At 37.7% G+C, this 27,471-nt stretch overlaps 14 non-coding genes across 14 annotated transcripts; 6 read left to right on the forward strand and 8 right to left on the reverse strand.

Annotated features, from left to right (window-relative positions):
* Positions 1-2,284: 2,284 nt before the first annotated feature.
* Positions 2,285-2,366, forward strand: TRNAS-GCU (transfer RNA serine (anticodon GCU)). The gene has a single exon. It is a non-coding gene; the product is annotated as a tRNA-Ser (tRNA).
* Positions 2,367-5,022: 2,656 nt separating this feature from the next.
* On the reverse strand, positions 5,023-5,096 carry TRNAT-AGU (transfer RNA threonine (anticodon AGU)). The gene has a single exon. It is a non-coding gene; the product is annotated as a tRNA-Thr (tRNA).
* A 1,839-nt stretch (positions 5,097-6,935) lies between these two features.
* Positions 6,936-7,009, reverse strand: TRNAT-AGU (transfer RNA threonine (anticodon AGU)). The gene has a single exon. It is a non-coding gene; the product is annotated as a tRNA-Thr (tRNA).
* Positions 7,010-7,565: 556 nt separating this feature from the next.
* Positions 7,566-7,647, forward strand: TRNAS-GCU (transfer RNA serine (anticodon GCU)). The gene has a single exon. It is a non-coding gene; the product is annotated as a tRNA-Ser (tRNA).
* Positions 7,648-8,700: 1,053 nt separating this feature from the next.
* Positions 8,701-8,774, reverse strand: TRNAT-AGU (transfer RNA threonine (anticodon AGU)). Its single transcript has one exon. It is a non-coding gene; the product is annotated as a tRNA-Thr (tRNA).
* Positions 8,775-9,330: 556 nt separating this feature from the next.
* On the forward strand, positions 9,331-9,412 carry TRNAS-GCU (transfer RNA serine (anticodon GCU)). The gene has a single exon. It is a non-coding gene; the product is annotated as a tRNA-Ser (tRNA).
* A 3,474-nt stretch (positions 9,413-12,886) lies between these two features.
* TRNAS-GCU (transfer RNA serine (anticodon GCU)) lies at positions 12,887-12,968 on the forward strand. The gene has a single exon. It is a non-coding gene; the product is annotated as a tRNA-Ser (tRNA).
* A 2,656-nt stretch (positions 12,969-15,624) lies between these two features.
* TRNAT-AGU (transfer RNA threonine (anticodon AGU)) lies at positions 15,625-15,698 on the reverse strand. The gene has a single exon. It is a non-coding gene; the product is annotated as a tRNA-Thr (tRNA).
* A 1,839-nt stretch (positions 15,699-17,537) lies between these two features.
* Positions 17,538-17,611, reverse strand: TRNAT-AGU (transfer RNA threonine (anticodon AGU)). Its single transcript has one exon. It is a non-coding gene; the product is annotated as a tRNA-Thr (tRNA).
* Positions 17,612-18,167: 556 nt separating this feature from the next.
* TRNAS-GCU (transfer RNA serine (anticodon GCU)) lies at positions 18,168-18,249 on the forward strand. The gene has a single exon. It is a non-coding gene; the product is annotated as a tRNA-Ser (tRNA).
* Positions 18,250-19,919: 1,670 nt separating this feature from the next.
* TRNAT-AGU (transfer RNA threonine (anticodon AGU)) lies at positions 19,920-19,993 on the reverse strand. Its single transcript has one exon. It is a non-coding gene; the product is annotated as a tRNA-Thr (tRNA).
* Positions 19,994-22,727: 2,734 nt separating this feature from the next.
* TRNAT-AGU (transfer RNA threonine (anticodon AGU)) lies at positions 22,728-22,801 on the reverse strand. Its single transcript has one exon. It is a non-coding gene; the product is annotated as a tRNA-Thr (tRNA).
* Positions 22,802-24,635: 1,834 nt separating this feature from the next.
* On the reverse strand, positions 24,636-24,709 carry TRNAT-AGU (transfer RNA threonine (anticodon AGU)). The gene has a single exon. It is a non-coding gene; the product is annotated as a tRNA-Thr (tRNA).
* Positions 24,710-25,265: 556 nt separating this feature from the next.
* Positions 25,266-25,347, forward strand: TRNAS-GCU (transfer RNA serine (anticodon GCU)). Its single transcript has one exon. It is a non-coding gene; the product is annotated as a tRNA-Ser (tRNA).
* The last annotated feature ends 2,124 nt before the right edge of the window (positions 25,348-27,471 follow it).

The raw sequence follows: 27,471 nt of genomic DNA on the forward strand, positions 1-27,471 counted from the left end.
TTTAAAAGACTGACAAATTTACAGAAGCTGTATCGAGGACAAAGGCTTTGAAGTTTTGCAATTGAATGAGCCATCTTTTAGCACAGCTGAAATTTGGGACTTGTTTTGCTTCCAAGTTATGACACAGAATAGACAGATTGAAGAAATGCCATGGCAAAACTAAAAGGAGGAAAAATTATGACTAATTGATATTAAAAACCTCAGCACTGGTTCATTTCTGATAGAGTTTTCCCCAAGCTAACTTCAAACAACAGGCACTGTAGTTGACGAGATAAGGCAACTCTGACAAAAGCCAACATACAATCTTCAGTGAAAAAACACTGACTGGTAAAAACCCTCTCAACATCTTCCCACCTAAACGCACGGGCGCTATGTAGACAAGGTGGCCGAGTGGTTAAGGTGATGGACTGCTAATCCATTGTGCTCTGCATGCATGTGTTCGAATCCCATCGTCGTCGGATTAATCTGCTTCTTCTTTCGTGTTGAATGGTTTGGTTTTCATTTTTAACCCAAGCGGTGGACACTTCAAGCATGAAAGTTTACAATACTCCTGTGCTGCTATCAAACTTTGCAGAGTCAGATCTGTAAATCCACTCGTTTTAATTTGTAAAGCTTGATGCCATCCTATATTATGTAAAGAAAATTATATCCTCTAATTCCTTTTAAAGTGTTTCAACAGCAGACAATTTTTTTTCTCAATTGCACTATATTAGGGCTGTGGGAAATTAATATTTGATGACAAACAAGAGTAAAAGTCCTCTTTTTGGGGTAAAAACCCACAAAATGAGATGAAGAATAGAAAGCACTGCTGACATTCAAAATCAAGATTTTCCTTTTACTAAATAGGCTCTTTGACCAACTAAGCCAAAGGACAAACAGGTGCGAAACATTAAAAAGCCTGCTTAGAGAGTTAAACAGCCCTAAACTGAGATAAAGAAGGAAAAGGACTGCTGGCATTCAAATTCAAGATTTTCCATTTACTAAATAGGCTCTTTGACCAACTAAGACAAAGGACAAAGAGGTGTGATACATTAGAAAGCCTGCTTAGAGAGTTAAACAGCCCTAAACTGAGATAAAGAAGGAAGAGGACTGCTGGCATTCAAATTCAAGATTTTCTGTTTACTAAACAGGCTCTTTGACCAACTAAGACAAAGGACAAACAGGTGTGATACATTAGAAAGCCTGCTTAGAGAGTTAAGAAGCCCCAAACTGACATAAAGAAAGAATAGCACTGCTGGCATTCAAATTCAAGATTTTCTGTTTACTAAACAGGCTCTTTGACCAACTAAGACAAAGGACAAATAGGTGTGATACATTAGAAAGCCTGCTTAGAGAGTTAAGAAGCCCCAAACTGACATAAAGAAAGAATAGCTGGCATTCAAATTCAAGATTTTCTGTTTACTAAACAGGCTCTTTGACCAACTAAGCCAAAGGACATAAAGGTGAGATACATTGGATAAACGGATTAGAGATGCATAGAAAGGATGCATTTCAAAACTAAATCAACTTGTTTTACATTGTCATGCTTGAAGCTATCTTTCTTCCTTTATATCTCTTAGGTAGAAGATATTTTTAATCTCACAATTGCACTATCAGTCGCAAGTGAAACACCTATTTTTAAGATAGGAAGCTTCTTTGTGAGGAGATGAAAACAAGGCACTGCTTAGATTCGAACTCAGGATCTCCTGTTTACTAAACAGGCGCTTTAACCAACTAAGCCACAGCACCAGAAGATGGCATGCATTTGAAATCCAAGGAAGATTGAAGCACCAATCGAACATTCAACTGGTTAGCGCAGCAAAACAATATTGAGCTTGAGTTCCATTCCACGTAGAGCAGAAACATGGAATAAGATTTCAATCTCAGTCATAACACTTAAGAAGCCAAGTAAATTTTGAAGAGCATTCATTTAAAAGACTGACAAATTTACAGAAGCTGTATCGAGGACAAAGGCTTTGAAGTTTTGCAATTGAATGAGCCATCTTTTAGCACAGCTGAAATTTGGGACTTGTTTTGCTTCCAAGTTATGACACAGAATAGACAGATTGAAGAAATGCCATGGCAAAACCAAAAGGAGGAAAAATTATGACTAATTGATATTAAAAACCTCAGCACTGGTTCATTTCTGATAGAGTTTTCCCCAAGCTAACTTCAAACAACAGGCACTGTAGTTGACGAGATAAGGCAACTCTGACAAAAGCCAACATCCAATCTTCAGTGAAAAAACACTGACTGGTAAAAACCCTCTCAACATCTTCCCACCTAAACGCGCGGGTGCTATGTAGATGAGGTGGCCGAGTGGTTAAGGCGATGGACTGCTAATCCATTGTGCTCTGCATGCATGGGTTCGAATCCCATCCTCGTCATATTAATCTGCTTTTTCTTTTGTGTTGAATGGATTGGTTTTCATTTTTAACCCAAGTGGTGGACACTTCAAGCATGAAAGTTTACAATACTCCTGTGCTGCTATCAAACTTTGCAGAGTCAGATCTGTAAATCCACTCATTTTAATTTGTAAAGCTTGATGCCATCCTATATTCTGTAAAGAAAATTATATCCTCTAATTCCTTTTAAAGTGTTTCAACAGCAGACAATTTTTTTTCTCAATTGCATTATATTATGGCTGTGGGAAATTAATATTTGATTACAAACAAGAGTAAAAGTCCTCTTTTGGGGGTAAAAACCCACAAAATGAGATGAAGAATAGAAAGCACTGCTGACATTCAAAATCAAGATTTTCCTTTTACTAAATAGGCTCTTTGACCAACTAAGCCAAAGGACAAACAGGTGCGAAACATTAAAAAGCCTGCTTAGAGAGTTAAACAGCCCTAAACTGAGATAAAGAAGGAAAAGGACTGCTGGCATTCAAATTCAAGATTTTCCATTTACTAAATAGGCTCTTTGACCAACTAAGACAAAGGACAAACAGGTGTGATACATTAGAAAGCCTGCTTAGAGAGTTAAACAGCCCTAAACTGAGATAAAGAAGGAAGAGGACTGCTGGCATTCAAATTCAAGATTTTCTGTTTACTAAACAGGCTCTTTGACCAACTAAGACAAAGGACAAACAGGTGTGATAAATTAGAAAGCCTGCTTAGAGAGTTAAGAAGCCCCACACTGACATAAAGAAAGAATAGCACTGCTGGCATTCAAATTCAAGATTTTCTGTTTGCTAAACAGGCTCTTTGACCAACTAAGCCAAAGGACATAAAGGTGAGATACATTGGATAAACGGATTAGAGATGCATAGAAAGGAGGCATTTCAAAAATAAATCAACTGGTTTTACATTGTCATGCTTGAAGCCATCTTTCTTCCTTTGATTCGAACCCAGGATCTCCTGTTTACTAGACAGGCGCTTTAACCAACTAAGCCACAGCACCAGAAGATGGAATGCATTTGAAATCCAAGGAAGATTGAAGCACCAATCGAACATTCAACTGGTTAGCGCAGCAAAACAATATTGAGCTTGAGTTCCATTCCACGTAGAGCAGAAACATGGAATAAGATTTCAATCTCAGTCATAACACTTAAGAAGCCAAGTAAATTTTGAAGAGCATTCATTTAAAAGACTGACAAATTTACAGAAGCTGTATCGAGGACAAAGGCTTTGAAGTTTTGCAATTGAATGAGCCATCTTTTAGCACAGCTGAAATTTGGGACTTGTTTTGCTTCCAAGTTATGACACAGAATAGACAGATTGAAGAAATGCCATGGCAAAACTAAAAGGAGGAAAAATTATGACTAATTGATATTAAAAACCTCAGCACTGGTTCATTTCTGATAGAGTTTTCCCCAAGCTAACTTCAAACAACAGGCACTGTAGTTGACGAGATAAGGCAACTCTGACAAAAGCCAACATACAATCTTCAGTGAAAAAACACTGACTGGTAAAAACCCTCTCAACATCTTCCCAACTAAACGCACGGGCGCTATGTAGACAAGGTGGCCGAGTGGTTAAGGTGATGGACTGCTAATCCATTGTGCTCTGCATGCATGGGTTCGAATCCCATCGTCGTCGGATTAATCTGCTTCTTCTTTCGTGTTGAATGGTTTGGTTTTCATTTTTAACCCAAGCGGTGGACACTTCAAGCATGAAAGTTTACAATACTCCTGTGCTGCTATCAAACTTTGCAGAGTCAGATCTGTAAATCCACTCGTTTTAATTTGTAAAGCTTGATGCCATCCTATATTATGTAAAGAAAATTATATCCTCTAATTCCTTTTAAAGTGTTTCAACAGCAGACAATTTTTTTTCTCAATTGCACTATATTAGGGCTGTGGGAAATTAATATTTGATGACAAACAAGAGTAAAAGTCCTCTTTTTGGGGTAAAAACCCACAAAATGAGATGAAGAATAGAAAGCACTGCTGACATTCAAAATCAAGATTTTCCTTTTACTAAATAGGCTCTTTGACCAACTAAGCCAAAGGACAAACAGGTGCGAAACATTAAAAAGCCTGCTTAGAGAGTTAAACAGCCCTAAACTGAGATAAAGAAGGAAAAGGACTGCTGGCATTCAAATTCAAGATTTTCCATTTACTAAATAGGCTCTTTGACCAACTAAGACAAAGGACAAAGAGGTGTGATACATTAGAAAGCCTGCTTAGAGAGTTAAACAGCCCTAAACTGAGATAAAGAAGGAAGAGGACTGCTGGCATTCAAATTCAAGATTTACATTAGAAAGCCTGCTTAGAGAGTTAAGAAGCCCCAAACTGACATAAAGAAAGAATAGCACTGCTGGCATTCAAATTCAAGATTTTCTGTTTACTAAACAGGTTCTTTGACCAACTAAGCCAAAAGACATAAAGGTGAGATACATTGGATAAACGGATTAGAGATGCATAGAAAGGAGGCATTTCAAAACTAAATCAACTGGTTTTACATTGTCATGCTTGAAGCCATCTTTCTTCCTTTATATCTCTTAGATAGAAGAAATTTTTAATCTCACAATTGCACTATCAGTGGCAAGTGAAACACCTATTTTTAAGATAGGAAGCTTCTTTGTGTGGAGATGAGAACAAGGCACTGCTGAGATTCGAACTCAGGATCTCCTGTTTACTAGACAGGCGCTTTAACCAACTAAGCCACAGCACCAGAAGATGGCATGCATTTGAAATCCAAGGAAGATTGAAGCACCAATCGAACATTCAACTGGTTAGCGCAGCAAAACAATATTGAGCTTGAGTTCCATTCCACGTAGAGCAGAAACATGGAATAACATTTCAATCTCAGTCATAACACTTAAGAAGCCAAGTAAATTTTGAAGAGGATTCATTTAAAAGACTGACAAATTTACAGAAGCTGTATCGAGGACAAAGGCTTTGAAGTTTTGCAATTGAATGAGCCATCTTTTAGCACAGCTGAAATTTGGGACTTGTTTTGCTTCCAGGTTATGACACAGAATAGACAGATTGAAGAAATGCCATGGCAAAACCAAAAGGAGGAAAAATTATGACTAATTGATATTAAAAACCTCAGCACTGGTTCATTTCTGATAGAGTTTTCCTCAAGCTAACTTCAAACAACAGGCACTGTAGTTGACGAGATAAGGCAACTCTGACAAAAGCCAACATACAATCTTCAGTGAAAAAACACTGACTGGTAAAAACCCTCTCAACATCTTCCCACCTAAACACACAGGTGCTATGTAGAAGAAGTGGCCGAGTGGTTAAGGCGATGGACTGCTAATCCGTTGTGCTCTGCATGCATGGGTTTGAATCCCATCCTCGTCGGATTAATCTGCTTCTTCTTTCGTGTTGAATGGTTTGGTTTTCATTTTTAACCCAAGCGGTGGACACTTCAAGCATGAAAGTTTACAATACTCCTGTGCTGCTATCAAACTTTGCAGAGTCAGATCTGTAAATCCACTGGTTTTAATTTGTAAAGCTTGATGCCATCCTATATTCTGTAAAGAAAATTATATCCTCTAATTCCTTTTAAAGTGTTTCAACAGCAGACAATTTTTTTTCTCAATTGCACTATATTAGGGCTGTGGGAAATTAATATTTGATGACAAACAAGAGTAAAAGTCCTCTTTTTGGGGTAAAAATCCACAAAATGAGATGAAGAATAGAAAGCACTGCTGACATTCAAAATCAAGATTTTCCTTTTACTAAATAGGCTCTTTGACCAACTAAGCCAAAGGACAAACAGGTGCGAAACATTAAAAAGCCTGCTTAGAGAGTTAAACAGCCCTAAACTGAGATAAAGAAGGAAAAGGACTGCTGGCATTCAAATTCAAGATTTTCCATTTACTAAATAGGCTCTTTGACCAACTAAGACAAAGGACAAACAGGTGTGATACATTAGAAAGCCTGCTTAGAGAGTTAAACAGCCCTAAACTGAGATAAAGAAGGAAGAGGACTGCTGGCATTCAAATTCAAGATTTTCTGTTTACTAAACAGGCTCTTTGACCAACTAAGACAAAGGACAAACAGGTGTGATACATTAGAAAGCCTGCTTAGAGAGTTAAGAAGCCCCAAACTGACATAAAGAAAGAATAGCACTGCTGGCATTCAAATTCAAGATTTTCTGTTTACTAAACAGGCTCTTTGACCAACTAAGACAAAGGACAAATAGGTGTGATATATTAGAAAGCCTGCTTAGAGAGTTAAGAAGCCCCAAACTGACATAAAGAAAGAATAGCACTGCTGGCATTCAAATTCAAGATTTTCTGTTTGCTAAACAGGCTCTTTGACCAACTAAGCCAAAGGACATAAAGGTGAGATACATTGGATAAACGGATTAGAGATGCATAGAAAGGAGGCATTTCAAAACTAAATCAACTGGTTTTACATTGTCATGCTTGAAGCCATCTTTCTTCCTTTATATCTCTTAGATAGAAGAGATTTTTAATCTCACAATTGCACTATCAGTGGCAAGTGAAACACCTATTTTTAAGATAGGAAGCTTCTTTGTGAGGAGATGAAAACAAGGCACTGCTGAGATTCGAACTCAGGATCTCCTGTTTACTAGACAGGCGCTTTAACCAACTAAGCCACAGTACCAGAAGATGGCATGCACTTGAAATCAAAGGAAGATTGAAGCACCAATCGAACATTCAACTGGTTAGCGCAGCAAAATAATATTGAGCTTGAGTTCCATTCCACGTAGAGCAGAAACATGGAATAAGATTTCAATCTCAGTCATAACACTTAAGAAGCCAAGTAAATTTTGAAGAGCATTCATTTAAAAGACTGACAAATTTACAGAAGCTGTATCGAGGACAAAGGCTTTGAAGTTTTGCAATTGAATGAGCCATCTTTTAGCACAGCTGAAATTTGGGACTTGTTTTGCTTCCAAGTTATGACACAGAATAGACAGATTGAAGAAATGCCATGGCAAAACCAAAAGGAGGAAAAATTATGACTAATTGATATTAAAAACCTCAGCACTGGTTCATTTCTGATAGAGTTTTCCCCAAGCTAACTTCAAACAACAGGCACTGTAGTTGATGAGATAAGGCAACTCTGACAAAAGCCAACATACAATCTTCAGTGAAAAAACACTGACTGGTAAAAACCCTCTCAACATCTTCCCACCTAAACGCACGGGCGCTATGTAGACGAGGTGGCCGAGTGGGTAAGGTGATGGACTGCTAATCCATTGTGCTCTGCATGCATGGGTTCGAATCCCATCCTCGTCAGATTAATCTGCGTCTTCTTTCATGTTGAATGGTTTGGTTTTCATTTTTAACCCAAGCGGTGGACACTTCAAGCATGAAAGTTTACAATACTCCTGTGCTGCTATCAAACTTTGCAGAGTCAGATCTGTAAATCCACTCGTTTTAATTTGTAAAGCTTGATGCCATCCTATATTCTGTAAAGAAAATTATATCCTCTAATTCATTTTAAAGTGTTTCAACAGCAGAGAATTTTTTTCTCAATTGCACTATATTAGGGCTGTGGGAAATTAATATTTGATGACAAACAAGAGTAAAAGTCCTCTTTTTGGGGTAAAAACCCACAAAATGAGATGAAGAATAGAAAGTACTGCTGACATTCAAAATCAAGATTTTCCTTTTACTAAATAGGCTCTTTGACCAACTAAGCCAAAGGACAAACAGGTGCGAAACATTAAAAAGCCTGCTTAGAGAGTTAAACAGCCCTAAACTGAGATAAAGAAGGAAAAGGACTGCTGGCATTCAAATTCAAGATTTTCCATTTACTAAATAGGCTCTTTGACCAAGTAAGACAAAGGACAAACAGGTGTGATACATTAGAAAGCCTGCTTAGAGAGTTAAACAGCCCTAAACTGAGATAAAGAAGGAAGAGGACTGCTGGCATTCAAATTCAAGATTTTCTGTTTACTAAACAGGCTCTTTGACCAACTAAGACAAAGGACAAATAGGTGTGATACATTAGAAAGCCTGCTTAGAGAGTTAAGAAGCCCCAAACTGACATAAAGAAAGAATTGCTGGCATTCAAATTCAAGATTTTCTGTTTACTAAACAGGTTCTTTGACCAACTAAGCCAAAGGACATAAAGGTGAGATACATTGGATAAACGGATTAGAGATGCATAGAAAGGAGGCATTTCAAAACTAAATCAACTGGTTTTACATTGTCATGCTTGAAGCCATCTTTCTTCCTTTATATCTCTTAGATAGAAGAGATTTTTAATCTCACAATTGCACTATCAGTCGCAAGTGAAACACCGATTTTTAAGATAGGAAGCTTCTTTGTGAGGAGATGAAAACAAGGCACTGCTGAGACTCGAACTCAGGATCTCCTGTTTACTAGACAGGCGCTTTAACCAACTAAGCCACAGCACCAGAAGATGGCATGCACTTGAACTCAAAGGAAGATTGAAGCACCAATCGAACATTCAACTGGTTAGCGCAGCAAAATAATATTGAGCTTGAGTTCCATTCCACGTAGAGCAGAAACATGGAATAAGATTTCAATCTCAGTCATAACACTTAAGAAGCCAAGTAAATTTTGAAGAGCATTCATTTAAAAGACTGACAAATTTACAGAAGCTGTATCGAGGACAAAGGCTTTGAAGTTTTGCAATTGAATGAGCCATCTTTTAGCACAGCTGAAATTTGGGACTTGTTTTGCTTCCAAGTTATGACACAGAATAGACAGATTGAAGAAATGCCATGGCAAAACCAAAAGGAGGAAAAATTATGACTAATTGATATTAAAAACCTCAGCACTGGTTCATTTCTGATAGAGTTTTCCCCAAGCTAACTTCAAACAACAGGCACTGTAGTTGACGAGATAAGGCAACTCTGACAAAAGCCAACATACAATCTTCAGTGAAAAAACACTGACTGGTAAAAACCCTCTCAACATCTTCCCACCTAAACGCACAGGCGCTATGTAGACGAGGTGGCCGAGTGGTTAAGGTGATGGACTGCTAATCCATTGTGCTCTGCATGCATGGGTTCGAATCCCATCCTCGTCGTATTAATCTGCTTCTTCTTTCATGTTGAATGGTTTGGTTTTCATTTTTAACCCAAGCGGTGGACACTTCAAGCATGAAAGTTTACAATACTCCTGTGCTGTTATCAAACTTTGCAGAGTCAGATCTGTAAATCCACTCGTTTTAATTTGTAAAGCTTGATGCCATCCTATATTCTGTAAAGAAAATTATATCCTCTAATTCCTTTTAAAGTGTTTCAACAGCAGAGAATTTTTTTTCTCAATTGCACTATATTAGGGCTGTGGGAAATTAATATTTGATGACAAACAAGAGTAAAAGTCCTCTTTTTGGGGTAAAAACCCACAAAATGAGATGAAGAATAGAAAGCACTGCTGACATTCAAAATCAAGATTTTCCTTTTACTAAATAGGCTCTTTGACCAACTAAGCCAAAGGACAAACAGGTGCGAAACATTAAAAAGCCTGCTTAGAGAGTTAAACAGCCCTAAACTGAGATAAAGAAGGAAAAGGACTGCTGGCATTCAAATTCAAGATTTTCCATTTACTAAATAGGCTCTTTGACCAACTAAGACAAAGGACAAAGAGGTGTGATACATTAGAAAGCCTGCTTAGAGAGTTAAACAGCCCTAAACTGAGATAAAGAAGGAAGAGGACTGCTGGCATTCAAATTCAAGATTTTCTGTTTACTAAACAGGCTCTTTGACCAACTAAGACAAAGGACAAATAGGTGTGATACATTAGAAAGCCTGCTTAGAGAGTTAAGAAGCCCCAAACTGACATAAAGAAAGGATAGCTGGCATTCAAATTCAAGATTTTCTGTTTACTAAACAGGCTCTTTGACCAACTAAGCCAAAGGACATAAAGGTGAGATACATTGGATAAACGGATTAGAGATGCATAGAAAGGAGGCATTTCAAAAATAAATCAACTGGTTTTACATTGTCATGCTTGAAGCCATCTTTCTTCCTTTGATTCGAACCCAGGATCTCCTGTTTACTAGACAGGCGCTTTAACCAACTAAGCCACAGCACCAGAAGATGGAATGCATTTGAAATCCAAGGAAGATTGAAGCACCAATCGAACATTCAACTGATTAGCGCAGCAAAACAATATTGAGCTTGAGTTCCATTCCACGTAGAGCAGAAACATGGAATAAGATTTCAATCTCAGTCATAACACTTAAGAAGCCAAGTAAATTTTGAAGAGCATTCATTTAAAAGACTGACAAATTTACAGAAGCTGTATCGAGGACAAAGGCTTTGAAGTTTTGCAATTGAATGAGCCATCTTTTAGCACAGCTGAAATTTGGGACTTGTTTTGCTTCCAAGTTATGACACAGAATAGACAGATTGAAGAAATGCCATGGCAAAACTAAAAGGAGGAAAAATTATGACTAATTGATATTAAAAACCTCAGCACTGGTTCATTTCTGATAGAGTTTTCCCCAAGCTAACTTCAAACAACAGGCACTGTAGTTGACGAGATAAGGCAACTCTGACAAAAGCCAACATACAATCTTCAGTGAAAAAACACTGACTGGTAAAAACCCTCTCAACATCTTCCCACCTAAACGCACGGGCGCTATGTAGACAAGGTGGCCGAGTGGTTAAGGTGATGGACTGCTAATCCATTGTGCTCTGCATGCATGGGTTCGAATCCCATCGTCGTCGGATTAATCTGCTTCTTCTTTCGTGTTGAATGGTTTGGTTTTCATTTTTAACCCAAGCGGTGGACACTTCAAGCATGAAAGTTTACAATACTCCTGTGCTGCTATCAAACTTTGCAGAGTCAGATCTGTAAATCCACTCGTTTTAATTTGTAAAGCTTGATGCCATCCTATATTATGTAAAGAAAATTATATCCTCTAATTCCTTTTAAAGTGTTTCAACAGCAGACAATTTTTTTTCTCAATTGCACTATATTAGGGCTGTGGGAAATTAATATTTGATGACAAACAAGAGTAAAAGTCCTCTTTTTGGGGTAAAAACCCACAAAATGAGATGAAGAATAGAAAGCACTGCTGACATTCAAAATCAAGATTTTCCTTTTACTAAATAGGCTCTTTGACCAACTAAGCCAAAGGACAAACAGGTGCGAAACATTAAAAAGCCTGCTTAGAGAGTTAAACAGCCCTAAACTGAGATAAAGAAGGAAAAGGACTGCTGGCATTCAAATTCAAGATTTTCCATTTACTAAATAGGCTCTTTGACCAACTAAGACAAAGGACAAAGAGGTGTGATACATTAGAAAGCCTGCTTAGAGAGTTAAACAGCCCTAAACTGAGATAAAGAAGGAAGAGGACTGCTGGCATTCAAATTCAAGATTTTCTGTTTACTAAACAGGCTCTTTGACCAACTAAGACAAAGGACAAACAGGTGTGATACATTAGAAAGCCTGCTTAGAGAGTTAAGAAGCCCCAAACTGACATAAAGAAAGAATAGCACTGCTGGCATTCAAATTCAAGATTTTCTGTTTACTAAACAGGCTCTTTGACCAACTAAGACAAAGGACAAATAGGTGTGATACATTAGAAAGCCTGCTTAGAGAGTTAAGAAGCCCCAAACTGACATAAAGAAAGAATAGCTGGCATTCAAATTCAAGATTTTCTGTTTACTAAACAGGCTCTTTGACCAACTAAGCCAAAGGACATAAAGGTGAGATACATTGGATAAACGGATTAGAGATGCATAGAAAGGATGCATTTCAAAACTAAATCAACTTGTTTTACATTGTCATGCTTGAAGCTATCTTTCTTCCTTTATATCTCTTAGGTAGAAGATATTTTTAATCTCACAATTGCACTATCAGTCGCAAGTGAAACACCTATTTTTAAGATAGGAAGCTTCTTTGTGAGGAGATGAAAACAAGGCACTGCTTAGATTCGAACTCAGGATCTCCTGTTTACTAAACAGGCGCTTTAACCAACTAAGCCACAGCACCAGAAGATGGCATGCATTTGAAATCCAAGGAAGATTGAAGCACCAATCGAACATTCAACTGGTTAGCGCAGCAAAACAATATTGAGCTTGAGTTCCATTCCACGTAGAGCAGAAACATGGAATAAGATTTCAATCTCAGTCATAACACTTAAGAAGCCAAGTAAATTTTGAAGAGCATTCATTTAAAAGACTGACAAATTTACAGAAGCTGTATCGAGGACAAAGGCTTTGAAGTTTTGCAATTGAATGAGCCATCTTTTAGCACAGCTGAAATTTGGGACTTGTTTTGCTTCCAAGTTATGACACAGAATAGACAGATTGAAGAAATGCCATGGCAAAACCAAAAGGAGGAAAAATTATGACTAATTGATATTAAAAACCTCAGCACTGGTTCATTTCTGATAGAGTTTTCCCCAAGCTAACTTCAAACAACAGGCACTGTAGTTGACGAGATAAGGCAACTCTGACAAAAGCCAACATACAATCTTCAGTGAAAAAACACTGACTGGTAAAAACCCTCTCAACATCTTCCCACCTAAACGCGCGGGTGCTATGTAGATGAGGTGGCCGAGTGGTTAAGGCGATGGACTGCTAATCCATTGTGCTCTGCATGCATGGGTTCGAATCCCATCCTCGTCATATTAATCTGCTTTTTCTTTTGTGTTGAATGGATTGGTTTTCATTTTTAACCCAAGTGGTGGACACTTCAAGCATGAAAGTTTACAATACTCCTGTGCTGCTATCAAACTTTGCAGAGTCAGATCTGTAAATCCACTCATTTTAATTTGTAAAGCTTGATGCCATCCTATATTCTGTAAAGAAAATTATATCCTCTAATTCCTTTTAAAGTGTTTCAACAGCAGACAATTTTTTTTCTCAATTGCATTATATTATGGCTGTGGGAAATTAATATTTGATTACAAACAAGAGTAAAAGTCCTCTTTTGGGGGTAAAAACCCACAAAATGAGATGAAGAATAGAAAGCACTGCTGACATTCAAAATCAAGATTTTCCTTTTACTAAATAGGCTCTTTGACCAACTAAGCCAAAGGACAAACAGGTGCGAAACATTAAAAAGCCTGCTTAGAGAGTTAAACAGCCCTAAACTGAGATAAAGAAGGAAAAGGACTGCTGGCATTCAAATTCAAGATTTTCCATTTACTAAATAGGCTCTTTGACCAACTAAGACAAAGGACAAACAGGTGTGATACATTAGAAAGCCTGCTTAGAGAGTTAAACAGCCCTAAACTGAGATAAAGAAGGAAGAGGACTGCTGGCATTCAAATTCAAGATTTTCTGTTTACTAAACAGGCTCTTTGACCAACTAAGACAAAGGACAAACAGGTGTGATAAATTAGAAAGCCTGCTTAGAGAGTTAAGAAGCCCCACACTGACATAAAGAAAGAATAGCACTGCTGGCATTCAAATTCAAGATTTTCTGTTTGCTAAACAGGCTCTTTGACCAACTAAGCCAAAGGACATAAAGGTGAGATACATTGGATAAACGGATTAGAGATGCATAGAAAGGAGGCATTTCAAAAATAAATCAACTGGTTTTACATTGTCATGCTTGAAGCCATCTTTCTTCCTTTGATTCGAACCCAGGATCTCCTGTTTACTAGACAGGCGCTTTAACCAACTAAGCCACAGCACCAGAAGATGGAATGCATTTGAAATCCAAGGAAGATTGAAGCACCAATCGAACATTCAACTGGTTAGCGCAGCAAAACAATATTGAGCTTGAGTTCCATTCCACGTAGAGCAGAAACATGGAATAAGATTTCAATCTCAGTCATAACACTTAAGAAGCCAAGTAAATTTTGAAGAGCATTCATTTAAAAGACTGACAAATTTACAGAAGCTGTATCGAGGACAAAGGCTTTGAAGTTTTGCAATTGAATGAGCCATCTTTTAGCACAGCTGAAATTTGGGACTTGTTTTGCTTCCAAGTTATGACACAGAATAGACAGATTGAAGAAATGCCATGGCAAAACTAAAAGGAGGAAAAATTATGACTAATTGATATTAAAAACCTCAGCACTGGTTCATTTCTGATAGAGTTTTCCCCAAGCTAACTTCAAACAACAGGCACTGTAGTTGACGAGATAAGGCAACTCTGACAAAAGCCAACATACAATCTTCAGTGAAAAAACACTGACTGGTAAAAACCCTCTCAACATCTTCCCAACTAAACGCACGGGCGCTATGTAGACAAGGTGGCCGAGTGGTTAAGGTGATGGACTGCTAATCCATTGTGCTCTGCATGCATGGGTTCGAATCCCATCGTCGTCGGATTAATCTGCTTCTTCTTTCGTGTTGAATGGTTTGGTTTTCATTTTTAACCCAAGCGGTGGACACTTCAAGCATGAAAGTTTACAATACTCCTGTGCTGCTATCAAACTTTGCAGAGTCAGATCTGTAAATCCACTCGTTTTAATTTGTAAAGCTTGATGCCATCCTATATTATGTAAAGAAAATTATATCCTCTAATTCCTTTTAAAGTGTTTCAACAGCAGACAATTTTTTTTCTCAATTGCACTATATTAGGGCTGTGGGAAATTAATATTTGATGACAAACAAGAGTAAAAGTCCTCTTTTTGGGGTAAAAACCCACAAAATGAGATGAAGAATAGAAAGCACTGCTGACATTCAAAATCAAGATTTTCCTTTTACTAAATAGGCTCTTTGACCAACTAAGCCAAAGGACAAACAGGTGCGAAACATTAAAAAGCCTGCTTAGAGAGTTAAACAGCCCTAAACTGAGATAAAGAAGGAAAAGGACTGCTGGCATTCAAATTCAAGATTTTCCATTTACTAAATAGGCTCTTTGACCAACTAAGACAAAGGACAAAGAGGTGTGATACATTAGAAAGCCTGCTTAGAGAGTTAAACAGCCCTAAACTGAGATAAAGAAGGAAGAGGACTGCTGGCATTCAAATTCAAGATTTACATTAGAAAGCCTGCTTAGAGAGTTAAGAAGCCCCAAACTGACATAAAGAAAGAATAGCACTGCTGGCATTCAAATTCAAGATTTTCTGTTTACTAAACAGGTTCTTTGACCAACTAAGCCAAAAGACATAAAGGTGAGATACATTGGATAAACGGATTAGAGATGCATAGAAAGGAGGCATTTCAAAACTAAATCAACTGGTTTTACATTGTCATGCTTGAAGCCATCTTTCTTCCTTTATATCTCTTAGATAGAAGAAATTTTTAATCTCACAATTGCACTATCAGTGGCAAGTGAAACACCTATTTTTAAGATAGGAAGCTTCTTTGTGTGGAGATGAGAACAAGGCACTGCTGAGATTCGAACTCAGGATCTCCTGTTTACTAGACAGGCGCTTTAACCAACTAAGCCACAGCACCAGAAGATGGCATGCATTTGAAATCCAAGGAAGATTGAAGCACCAATCGAACATTCAACTGGTTAGCGCAGCAAAACAATATTGAGCTTGAGTTCCATTCCACGTAGAGCAGAAACATGGAATAACATTTCAATCTCAGTCATAACACTTAAGAAGCCAAGTAAATTTTGAAGAGGATTCATTTAAAAGACTGACAAATTTACAGAAGCTGTATCGAGGACAAAGGCTTTGAAGTTTTGCAATTGAATGAGCCATCTTTTAGCACAGCTGAAATTTGGGACTTGTTTTGCTTCCAGGTTATGACACAGAATAGACAGATTGAAGAAATGCCATGGCAAAACCAAAAGGAGGAAAAATTATGACTAATTGATATTAAAAACCTCAGCACTGGTTCATTTCTGATAGAGTTTTCCTCAAGCTAACTTCAAACAACAGGCACTGTAGTTGACGAGATAAGGCAACTCTGACAAAAGCCAACATACAATCTTCAGTGAAAAAACACTGACTGGTAAAAACCCTCTCAACATCTTCCCACCTAAACACACAGGTGCTATGTAGAAGAAGTGGCCGAGTGGTTAAGGCGATGGACTGCTAATCCGTTGTGCTCTGCATGCATGGGTTTGAATCCCATCCTCGTCGGATTAATCTGCTTCTTCTTTCGTGTTGAATGGTTTGGTTTTCATTTTTAACCCAAGCGGTGGACACTTCAAGCATGAAAGTTTACAATACTCCTGTGCTGCTATCAAACTTTGCAGAGTCAGATCTGTAAATCCACTGGTTTTAATTTGTAAAGCTTGATGCCATCCTATATTCTGTAAAGAAAATTATATCCTCTAATTCCTTTTAAAGTGTTTCAACAGCAGACAATTTTTTTTCTCAATTGCACTATATTAGGGCTGTGGGAAATTAATATTTGATGACAAACAAGAGTAAAAGTCCTCTTTTTGGGGTAAAAATCCACAAAATGAGATGAAGAATAGAAAGCACTGCTGACATTCAAAATCAAGATTTTCCTTTTACTAAATAGGCTCTTTGACCAACTAAGCCAAAGGACAAACAGGTGCGAAACATTAAAAAGCCTGCTTAGAGAGTTAAACAGCCCTAAACTGAGATAAAGAAGGAAAAGGACTGCTGGCATTCAAATTCAAGATTTTCCATTTACTAAATAGGCTCTTTGACCAACTAAGACAAAGGACAAACAGGTGTGATACATTAGAAAGCCTGCTTAGAGAGTTAAACAGCCCTAAACTGAGATAAAGAAGGAAGAGGACTGCTGGCATTCAAATTCAAGATTTTCTGTTTACTAAACAGGCTCTTTGACCAACTAAGACAAAGGACAAACAGGTGTGATACATTAGAAAGCCTGCTTAGAGAGTTAAGAAGCCCCAAACTGACATAAAGAAAGAATAGCACTGCTGGCATTCAAATTCAAGATTTTCTGTTTACTAAACAGGCTCTTTGACCAACTAAGACAAAGGACAAATAGGTGTGATATATTAGAAAGCCTGCTTAGAGAGTTAAGAAGCCCCAAACTGACATAAAGAAAGAATAGCACTGCTGGCATTCAAATTCAAGATTTTCTGTTTGCTAAACAGGCTCTTTGACCAACTAAGCCAAAGGACATAAAGGTGAGATACATTGGATAAACGGATTAGAGATGCATAGAAAGGAGGCATTTCAAAACTAAATCAACTGGTTTTACATTGTCATGCTTGAAGCCATCTTTCTTCCTTTATATCTCTTAGATAGAAGAGATTTTTAATCTCACAATTGCACTATCAGTCGCAAGTGAAACACCTATTTTTAAGATAGGAAGCTTCTTTGTGAGGAGATGAAAACAAGGCACTGCTGAGACTCGAACTCAGGATCTCCTGTTTACTAGACAGGCGCTTTAACCAACTAAGCCACAGCACCAGAAGATGGCATGCACTTGAACTCAAAGGAAGATTGAAGCACCAATCGAACATTCAACTGGTTAGCGCAGCAAAATAATATTGAGCTTGAGTTCCATTCCACGTAGAGCAGAAACATGGAATAAGATTTCAATCTCAGTCATAACACTTAAGAAGCCAAGTAAATTTTGAAGAGCATTCATTTAAAAGACTGACAAATTTACAGAAGCTTTATCGAGGACAAAGGCTTTGAAGTTTTGCAATTGAATGAGCCATCTTTTAGCACAGCTGAAATTTGGGACTTGTTTTGCTTCCAAGTTATGACACAGAATAGACAGATTGAAGAAATGCCATGGAAAAACCAAAAGGAGGAAAAATTATGACTAATTGATATTAAAAACCTCAGCACTGGTTCATTTCTGATAGAGTTTTCCCCAAGCTAACTTCAAACAACAGGCACTGTAGTTGACGAGATAAGGCAACTCTGACAAAAGCCAACATACAATCTTCAGTGAAAAAACACTGACTGGTAAAAACCCTCTCAACATCTTCCCACCTAAACGCACAGGCGCTATGTAGACGAGGTGGCCGAGTGGTTAAGGCGATGGACTGCTAATCCATTGTGCTCTGCATGCATGGGTTCGAATCCCATCCTCGTCGTATTAATCTGCTTTTTCTTTCGTGTTGAATGGATTGGTTTTCATTTTTAACCCAAGTGGTGGACACTTCAAGCATGAAAGTTTACAATACTCCTGTGCTGCTATCAAACTTTGCAGAGTCAGATCTGTAAATCCACTCGTTTTAATTTGTAAAGCTTGATGCCATCCTATATTCTGTAAAGAAAATTATATCCTCTAATTCCTTTTAAAGTGTTTCAACAGCAGAAAATTTTTTTTCTCAATTGCATTATATTAGGGCTGTGGGAAATTAATATTTGATTACAAACAAGAGTAAAAGTCCTCTTTTGGGGGTAAAAACCCACAAAATGAGATGAAGAATAGAAAGCACTGCTGACATTCAAAATCAAGATTTTCCTTTTACTAAATAGGCTGTTTGACCAACTAAGCCAAAGGACAAACAGGTGCGAAACATTAAAAAGCCTGCTTAGAGAGTTAAACAGCCCTAAACTGAGATAAAGAAGGAAAAGGACTGCTGGCATTCAAATTCAAGATTTTCCATTTACTAAATAGGCTCTTTGACCAACTAAGACAAAGGACAAACAGGTGTGATACATTAGAAAGCCTGCTTAGAGAGTTAAACAGCCCTAAACTGAGATAAAGAAGGAAGAGGACTGCTGGCATTCAAATTCAAGATTTTCTGTTTACTAAACAGGCTCTTTGACCAACTAAGACAAAGGACAAACAGGTGTGATAAATTAGAAAGCCTGCTTAGAGAGTTAAGAAGCCCCACACTGACATAAAGAAAGAATAGCACTGCTGGCATTCAAATTCAAGATTTTCTGTTTGCTAAACAGGCTCTTTGACCAACTAAGCCAAAGGACATAAAGGTGAGATACATTGGATAAACGGATTAGAGATGCATAGAAAGGAGGCATTTCAAAAATAAATCAACTGGTTTTACATTGTCATGCTTGAAGCCATCTTTCTTCCTTTGATTCGAACCCAGGATCTCCTGTTTACTAAACAGGCGCTTTAACCAACTAAGCCACAGCACCAGAAGATGGAATGCATTTGAAATCCAAGGAAAATTGAAGCACCAATCGAACATTCAACTGGTTAGCGCAGCAAAACAATATTGAGCTTGAGTTCCATTCCACGTAGAGCAGAAACATGGAATAAGATTTCAATCTCAGTCATAACACTTAAGAAGCCAAGTAAATTTTGAAGAGCATTCATTTAAAAGACTGACAAATTTACAAACTGACATAAAGAAAGAATAGCACTGCTGGCATTCAAATTCAAGATTTTCTGTTTACTAAACAGGCTCTTTGACCAACTAAGACAAAGGACAAATAGGTGTGATATATTAGAAAGCCTGCTTAGAGAGTTAAGAAGCCCCAAACTGACATAAAGAAAGAATAGCACTGCTGGCATTCAAATTCAAGATTTTCTGTTTGCTAAACAGGCTCTTTGACCAACTAAGCCAAAGGACATAAAGGTGAGATACATTGGATAAACGGATTAGAGATGCATAGAAAGGAGGCATTTCAAAACTAAATCAACTGGTTTTACATTGTCATGCTTGAAGCCATCTTTCTTCCTTTATATCTCTTAGATAGAAGAGATTTTTAATCTCACAATTGCACTATCAGTCGCAAGTGAAACACCTATTTTTAAGATAGGAAGCTTCTTTGTGAGGAGATGAAAACAAGGCACTGCTGAGATTCGAACTCAGGATCTCCTGTTTACTAGACAGGCGCTTTAACCAACTAAGCCACAGCACCAGAAGATGGAATGCATTTGAAATCCAAGGAAGATTGAAGCACCAATCGAACATTCAACTGGTTAGCGCAGCAAAACAATATTGAGCTTGAGTTCCATTCCACGTAGAGCAGAAACATGGAATAAGATTTCAATCTCAGTCATAACACTTAAGAAGCCAAGTAAATTTTGAAGAGCATTCATTTAAAAGACTGACAAATTTACAGAAGCTGTATCGAGGACAAAGGCTTTGAAGTTTTGCAATTGAATGAGCCATCTTTTAGCACAGCTGAAATTTGGGACTTGTTTTGCTTCCAAGTTATGACACAGAATAGACAGATTGAAGAAATGCCATGGCAAAACTAAAAGGAGGAAAAATTATGACTAATTGATATTAAAAACCTCAGCACTGGTTCATTTCTGATAGAGTTTTCCCCAAGCTAACTTCAAACAACAGGCACTGTAGTTGACTAGATAAGGCAACTCTGACAAAAGCCAACATACAATCTTCAGTGAAAAAACACTGACTGGTAAAAACCCTCTCAACATCTTCCCACCTAAACGCATGGGCGCTATGTAGACAAGGTGGCCGAGTGGTTAAGGTGATGGACTGCTAATCCATTGTGCTCTACATGCATGGGTTCGAATCCCATCGTCGTCGGATTAATCTGCTTCTTCTTTCGTGTTGAATGGTTTGGTTTTCATTTTTAACCCAAGCGGTGGACACTTCAAGCATGAAAGTTTACAATACTCCTGTGCTGCTATCAAACTTTGCAGAGTCAGATCTGTAAATCCACTCGTTTTAATTTGTAAAGCTTGATGCCATCCTATATTATGTAAAGAAAATTATATCCTCTAATTCCTTTTAAAGTGTTTCAACAGCAGACAATTTTTTTTCTCAATTGCACTATATTAGGGCTGTGGGAAATTAATATTTGATGACAAACAAGAGTAAAAGTCCGCTTTTTGGGGTAAAAACCCACAAAATGAGATGAAGAATAGAAAGCACTGCTGACATTCAAAATCAAGATTTTCCTTTTACTAAATAGGCTCTTTGACCAACTAAGCCAAAGGACAAACAGGTGCGAAACATTAAAAAGCCTGCTTAGAGAGTTAAACAGCCCTAAACTGAGATAAAGAAGGAAAAGGACTGCTGGCATTCAAATTCAAGATTTTCCATTTACTAAATAGGCTCTTTGACCAACTAAGACAAAGGACAAAGAGGTGTGATACATTAGAAAGCCTGCTTAGAGAGTTAAACAGCCCTAAACTGAGATAAAGAAGGAAGAGGACTGCTGGCATTCAAATTCAAGATTTTCTGTTTACTAAACAGGCTCTTTGACCAACTAAGACAAAGGACAAACAGGTGTGATACATTAGAAAGCCTGCTTAGAGAGTTAAGAAGCCCCAAACTGACATAAAGAAAGAATAGCACTGCTGGCATTCAAATTCAAGATTTTCTGTTTACTAAACAGGCTCTTTGACCAACTAAGACAAAGGACAAATAGGTGTGATACATTAGAAAGCCTGCTTAGAGAGTTAAACAGCCCTAAACTGAGATAAAGAAGGAAAAGGACTGCTGGCATTCAAATTCAAGATTTTCCATTTACTAAATAGGCTCTTTGACCAACTAAGACAAAGGACAAACAGGTGTGATACATTAGAAAGCCTGCTTAGAGAGTTAAACAGCCCTAAACTGAGATAAAGAAGGAAGAGGACTGCTGGCATTCAAATTCAAGATTTTCTGTTTACTAAACAGGCTCTTTGACCAACTAAGACAAAGGACAAACAGGTGTGATAAATTAGAAAGCCTGCTTAGAGAGTTAAGAAGCCCCACACTGACATAAAGAAAGAATAGCACTGCTGGCATTCAAATTCAAGATTTTCTGTTTGCTAAACAGGCTCTTTGACCAACTAAGCCAAAGGACATAAAGGTGAGATACATTGGATAAACGGATTAGAGATGCATAGAAAGGAGGCATTTCAAAAATAAATCAACTGGTTTTACATTGTCATGCTTGAAGCCATCTTTCTTCCTTTGATTCGAACCCAGGATCTCCTGTTTACTAAACAGGCGCTTTAACCAACTAAGCCACAGCACCAGAAGATGGAATGCATTTGAAATCCAAGGAAGATTGAAGCACCAATCGAACATTCAACTGGTTAGCGCAGCAAAACAATATTGAGCTTGAGTTCCATTCCACGTAGAGCAGAAACATGGAATAAGATTTCAATCTCAGTCATAACACTTAAGAAGCCAAGTAAATTTTGAAGAGCATTCATTTAAAAGACTGACAAATTTACAAACTGACATAAAGAAAGAATAGCACTGCTGGCATTCAAATTCAAGATTTTCTGTTTACTAAACAGGCTCTTTGACCAACTAAGACAAAGGACAAATAGGTGTGATATATTAGAAAGCCTGCTTAGAGAGTTAAGAAGCCCCAAACTGACATAAAGAAAGAATAGCACTGCTGGCATTCAAATTCAAGATTTTCTGTTTGCTAAACAGGCTCTTTGACCAACTAAGCCAAAGGACATAAAGGTGAGATACATTGGATAAACGGATTAGAGATGCATAGAAAGGAGGCATTTCAAAACTAAATCAACTGGTTTTACATTGTCATGCTTGAAGCCATCTTTCTTCCTTTATATCTCTTAGATAGAAGAGATTTTTAATCTCACAATTGCACTATCAGTCGCAAGTGAAACACCTATTTTTAAGATAGGAAGCTTCTTTGTGAGGAGATGAAAACAAGGCACTGCTGAGATTCGAACTCAGGATCTCCTGTTTACTAGACAGGCGCTTTAACCAACTAAGCCACAGCACCAGAAGATGGAATGCATTTGAAATCCAAGGAAGATTGAAGCACCAATCGAACATTCAACTGGTTAGCGCAGCAAAACAATATTGAGCTTGAGTTCCATTCCACGTAGAGCAGAAACATGGAATAAGATTTCAATCTCAGTCATAACACTTAAGAAGCCAAGTAAATTTTGAAGAGCATTCATTTAAAAGACTGACAAATTTACAGAAGCTGTATCGAGGACAAAGGCTTTGAAGTTTTGCAATTGAATGAGCCATCTTTTAGCACAGCTGAAATTTGGGACTTGTTTTGCTTCCAAGTTATGACACAGAATAGACAGATTGAAGAAATGCCATGGCAAAACTAAAAGGAGGAAAAATTATGACTAATTGATATTAAAAACCTCAGCACTGGTTCATTTCTGATAGAGTTTTCCCCAAGCTAACTTCAAACAACAGGCACTGTAGTTGACTAGATAAGGCAACTCTGACAAAAGCCAACATACAATCTTCAGTGAAAAAACACTGACTGGTAAAAACCCTCTCAACATCTTCCCACCTAAACGCATGGGCGCTATGTAGACAAGGTGGCCGAGTGGTTAAGGTGATGGACTGCTAATCCATTGTGCTCTACATGCATGGGTTCGAATCCCATCGTCGTCGGATTAATCTGCTTCTTCTTTCGTTTTGAATGGTTTGGTTTTCATTTTTAACCCAAGCGGTGGACACTTCAAGCATGAAAGTTTACAATACTCCTGTGCTGCTATCAAACTTTGCAGAGTCAGATCTGTAAATCCACTCGTTTTAATTTGTAAAGCTTGATGCCATCCTATATTATGTAAAGAAAATTATATCCTCTAATTCCTTTTAAAGTGTTTCAACAGCAGACAATTTTTTTTCTCAATTGCACTATATTAGGGCTGTGGGAAATTAATATTTGATGACAAACAAGAGTAAAAGTCCGCTTTTTGGGGTAAAAACCCACAAAATGAGATGAAGAATAGAAAGCACTGCTGACATTCAAAATCAAGATTTTCCTTTTACTAAATAGGCTCTTTGACCAACTAAGCCAAAGGACAAACAGGTGCGAAACATTAAAAAGCCTGCTTAGAGAGTTAAACAGCCCTAAACTGAGATAAAGAAGGAAAAGGACTGCTGGCATTCAAATTCAAGATTTTCCATTTACTAAATAGGCTCTTTGACCAACTAAGACAAAGGACAAAGAGGTGTGATACATTAGAAAGCCTGCTTAGAGAGTTAAACAGCCCTAAACTGAGATAAAGAAGGAAGAGGACTGCTGGCATTCAAATTCAAGATTTTCTGTTTACTAAACAGGCTCTTTGACCAACTAAGACAAAGGACAAACAGGTGTGATACATTAGAAAGCCTGCTTAGAGAGTTAAGAAGCCCCAAACTGACATAAAGAAAGAATAGCACTGCTGGCATTCAAATTCAAGATTTTCTGTTTACTAAACAGGCTCTTTGACCAACTAAGACAAAGGACAAATAGGTGTGATACATTAGAAAGCCTGCTTAGAGAGTTAAGAAGCCCCAAACTGACATAAAGAAAGAATAGCTGGCATTCAAATTCAAGATTTTCTGTTTACTAAACAGGCTCTTTGACCAACTAAGCCAAAGGACATAAAGGTGAGATACATTGGATAAACGGATTAGAGATGCATAGAAAGGATGCATTTCAAAACTAAATCAACTGGTTTTACATTGTCATGCTTGAAGCTATCTTTCTTCCTTTATATCTCTTAGGTAGAAGAGATTTTTAATCTCACAATTGCACTATCAGTCGCAAGTGAAACACCTATTTTTAAGATAGGAAGCTTCTTTGTGAGGAGATGAAAACAAGGCACTGCTGAGATTCGAACTCAGGATCTCCTGTTTACTAGACAGGCGCTTTAACCAACTAAGCCACAGCACCAGAAGATGGCATGCATTTGAAATCCAAGGAAGATTGAAGCACCAATCGAACATTCAACTGGTTAGCGCAGCAAAACAATATTGAGCTTGAGTTCCATTCCACGTAGAGCAGAAACATGGAATAAGATTTCAATCTCAGTCATAACACTTAAGAAGCCAAGTAAATTTTGAAGAGCATTCATTTAAAAGACTGACAAATTTACAGAAGCTGTATCGAGGACAAAGGCTTTGAAGTTTTGCAATTGAATGAGCCATCTTTTAGCACAGCTGAAATTTGGGACTTGTTTTGCTTCCAAGTTATGACACAGAATAGACAGATTGAAGAAATGCCATGGCAAAACCAAAAGGAGGAAAAATTATGACTAATTGATATTAAAAACCTCAGCACTGGTTCATTTCTGATAGAGTTTTCCCCAAGCTAACTTCAAACAACAGGCACTGTAGTTGACGAGATAAGGCAACTCTGACAAAAGCCAACATACAATCTTCAGTGAAAAAACACTGACTGGTAAAAACCCTCTCAACATCTTCCCACCTAAACGCACAGGTGCTATGTAGACGAGGTGGCCGAGTGGTTAAGGCGATGGACTGCTAATCCATTGTGCTCTGCATGCATGGGTTCGAATCCCATCCTCGTCGTATTAATCTGCTTTTTCTTTCGTGTTGAATGGATTGGTTTTCATTTTTAACCCAAGTGGTGGACACTTCAAGCATGAAAGTTTACAATACTCCTGTGCTGCTATCAAACTTTGCAGAGTCAGATCTGTAAATCCACTCGTTTTAATTTGTAAAGCTTGATGCCATCCTATATTCTGTAAAGAAAATTATATCCTCTAATTCCTTTTAAAGTGTTTCAACAGCAGACAATTTTTTTTCTCAATTGCATTATATTAGGGCTGTGGGAAATTAATATTTGATTACAAACAAGAGTAAAAGTCCTCTTTTGGGGGTAAAAACCCACAAAATGAGATGAAGAATAGAAAGCACTGCTGACATTCAAAATCAAGATTTTCCTTTTACTAAATAGGCTCTTTGACCAACTAAGCCAAAGGACAAACAGGTGCAAAACATTAAAAAGCCTGCTTAGAGAGTTAAACAGCCCTAAACTGAGATAAAGAAGGAAAAGGACTGCTGGCATTCAAATTCAAGATTTTCCATTTACTAAATAGGCTCTTTGACCAACTAAGACAAAGGACAAACAGGTGTGATACATTAGAAAGCCTGCTTAGAGAGTTAAACAGCCCTAAACTGAGATAAAGAAGGAAGAGGACTGCTGGCATTCAAATTCAAGATTTTCTGTTTACTAAACAGGCTCTTTGACCAACTAAGACAAAGGACAAACAGGTGTGATAAATTAGAAAGCCTGCTTAGAGAGTTAAGAAGCCCCACACTGACATAAAGAAAGAATAGCACTGCTGGCATTCAAATTCAAGATTTTCTGTTTGCTAAACAGGCTCTTTGACCAACTAAGCCAAAGGACATAAAGGTGAGATACATTGGATAAACGGATTAGAGATGCATAGAAAGGAGGCATTTCAAAAATAAATCAACTGGTTTTACATTGTCATGCTTGAAGCCATCTTTCATCCTTTGATTCGAACCCAGGATCTCCTGTTTACTAGACAGGCGCTTTAACCAACTAAGCCACAGCACCAGAAGATGGAATGCGTTTGAAATCCAAGGAAGATTGAAGCACCAATCGAACATTCAACTGGTTAGCGCAGCAAAACAATATTGAGCTTGAGTTCCATTCCACGTAGAGCAGAAACATGGAATAAGATTTCAATCTCAGTCATAACACTTAAGAAGCCAAGTAAATTTTGAAGAGCATTCATTTAAAAGACTGACAAATTTACAGAAGCTGTATCGAGGACAAAGGCTTTGAAGTTTTGCAATTGAATGAGCCATCTTTTAGCACAGCTGAAATTTGGGACTTGTTTTGCTTCCAAGTTATGACACAGAATAGACAGATTGAAGAAATGCCATGGCAAAACTAAAAGGAGGAAAAATTATGACTAATTGATATTAAAAACCTCAGCACTGGTTCATTTCTGATAGAGTTTTCCCCAAGCTAACTTCAAACAACAGGCACTGTAGTTGACGAGATAAGGCAACTCTGACAAAAGCCAACATACAATCTTCAGTGAAAAAACACTGACTGGTAAAAACCCTCTCAACATCTTCCCACCTAAACGCACGGGCGCTATGTAGACAAGGTGGCCGAGTGGTTAAGGTGATGGACTGCTAATCCATTGTGCTCTGCATGCATGGGTTCGAATCCCATCGTCGTCAGATTAATCTGCTTCTTCTTTCGTGTTGAATGGTTTGGTTTTCATTTTTAACCCAAGCGGTGGACACTTCAAGCATGAAAGTTTACAATACTCCTGTGCTGCTATCAAACTTTGCAGAGTCAGATCTGTAAATCCACTCGTTTTAATTTGTAAAGCTTGATGCCATCCTATATTCTGTAAAGAAAATTATATCCTCTAATTCCTTTTAAAGTGTTTCAACAGCAGAAAATTTTTTTTCTCAATTGCATTATATTAGGGCTGTGGGAAATTAATATTTGATTACAAACAAGAGTAAAAGTCCTCTTTTAGGGGTAGAAACCCACAAAATGAGATGAAGAATAGAAAGCACTGCTGACATTCAAAATCAAGATTTTCCTTTTACTAAATAGGCTCTTTGACCAACTAAGCCAAAGGACAAACAGGTGCGAAACATTAAAAAGCCTGCTTAGAGAGTTAAACAGCCCTAAACTGA

Source organism: Dendrobates tinctorius, unplaced genomic scaffold (genome assembly GCF_039654945.1).
Source record: "Dendrobates tinctorius isolate UK_male_01 unplaced genomic scaffold, ASM3965494v1 ptg000254l, whole genome shotgun sequence".
In the NCBI taxonomy this organism is placed as follows: Eukaryota; Metazoa; Chordata; class Amphibia; order Anura; family Dendrobatidae; genus Dendrobates; species Dendrobates tinctorius.